Here is a 2,162-nt window from a genome sequence, read left to right as displayed (position 1 = left end):
TCTGTAATAAAAATAAGGAGCTTCTATTGAAGGTTTAAAAGTTGACCTTCCTCCCATTCCCTCGGGATGGCGCAGGGGGTTCGAGTTTAGTGTCATTGGAAGTCCCCTTTCGAGATGAACAACTTTTATTACAACCCTTTTTTCATTCGGTGTCCCAGATATTTCCACAAGAGATTTTAACTGTCCCACTCTGTATATAGTCTCTTCTTTCTGTAGCGAAGATTAGCAGAAATATGCTAGTACAAAATGCAGTTTTGTGCTGGAATATCAAACTTAGTCCACTGAGACCTGAATGCCCACAACACACAACAGCTGGCTTACATTTGCTGTGCACTGTTTGAACGTCCATATGATCATGCTGCATGCATAAAACGGAATGAAATATGGTTTTGGTCTATTATTGTTTCAACTTTTTTAAGGCAAAAGGACATCTAACCCAGTTGATAAATCGATTTCATTGAAGCAGTATTCCCTCCCCCCCATGAACCATGGACCTTGCTGTTGGTGGGGAGGCTTGCGTGTCTCAGCGATACAGATAGTCGTACCATAGGTGCAACCACAACGGAGGGGTATCTGTTGGGAGGCCAGAAAAACTTGTGATTCCTGAAGAGGGGCAGCAGCCTTTTCAGTAGTTGCAGGGGCAACGGTCTGGATGATTGACTAATCTGGCCTTGTACCACTAATCAAAATGGCCTTGCTGTGGTGGTACTGCAAACGGCTGAAACCAAGGGGAAACTACAGCAGTAATTTTTCTCGAGGGTATGCAGCTTTACTGTATGGTTAAATAATGATGGCGTCCTCTTGGGTAAAATATTCTGGAGGTAAAATAGTCCCACAGTCGGATCTCTTTCGTTATCAGGAGAAAGAAAACTGGCGTTCTAGAGATCAGAGCGTGGAATGTCAGATCCCATAATTGGGCAGGTAGGTTAGAAACTTTAAAAAGGGAAATGGAAAGGTTAAATTTAGATATAGTGAGAATTAGTGAAGTTTGGTGGCAGGAGGAGTAAGACTTGTGGTCAGGTGAATACAGGGTTATAAATACAAAATCAAATAGGGATAATGCTGGAGTACGTTTAATAATGAATAGGAAAATAGGAATGCAGATAAGCTACTACAGACAGCACAGTGAACACATTATCGTGGCCAAGATAGATACGAAGCCCACACCTACCACAATAGTACAAGCTTATATGCCAACTAGCTCTGCAGATGACGAAGAGATTGATGAAATGTATGATGAGATAAAAGAAACTATTCAGACAGTTAAAGGAGACGAAAATTTAATAGTCATGGCGACTGGAATTCAGTGGTAGGTAAAGGAAGAGAAGGATAAGTAGTAGGTGAATATGGACTGGGAGTAAGGAATGAAAGAGGAAGCTGCCTCATAGAATTTTGCGCAGAGCATAACTCACTCGTCGCTGACACTTCGTTACAGAATCATGAACGAAGGTTGTATACCTGGAAGAGGCCTGGAGACACTGGAAGATAGATTATATATTGGCAATACAGAGATTTAGGAACCAGGTTTTAAATTGTAAGACATTTCCAGGGGCAGATGTGGAATCTGACCACAATCTATTGGTTATGAACTGTCGATTAAAACTGAAGAAATTGCAAAATGGTGTGAAATTGGGGAGATGGGACCTGGATAAACTGAAAGAACCAGAGGTTGTAGAGAGCTTCTGGGAGAGCATTAGGGAACGACTGACAAGAATGGGGGAAAGAAATACAGTGGAAGAAGAATGGGTAGCTTTGAGAGATGAAATAGTGAAGGTAGCAGAGGATCAAGTAGCTAAAAAGACGTGGGCTAATAGAAATCCTTGGGTAACAGAAGAGATATTGAATGTAATAAATGAAAGGAGAAAATACAAAAATGCAGTAAATGAAGCAGGTAAAAAGGAATACAAACATCTCAAAAATGAGATCGACTGGAAGTGAAAAATGGCTAAGCAGGGATGGCTAGAGGACAAATGTAAGGATGTAGAGGCACATATCACTTAGGGTAAGATAGATACTGCCTACAGGAAAATTAAAGAGACCTTTGGAGAAAAGAGAACCACTTGTATGAATATCAAGAGCTCAGATGGAAACCCAGTACTAAGCAAAGAAGGGAAAGCGGAAAGGTGGAAGGAGTATATAGTGGGTCTATACAAGGTCGACGT

This window comes from Schistocerca nitens, chromosome 2, assembly GCF_023898315.1.
Source record: "Schistocerca nitens isolate TAMUIC-IGC-003100 chromosome 2, iqSchNite1.1, whole genome shotgun sequence".
NCBI classification, from domain to species: Eukaryota; Metazoa; Arthropoda; class Insecta; order Orthoptera; family Acrididae; genus Schistocerca; species Schistocerca nitens.
This window is presented reverse-complemented; position numbering follows the sequence as displayed.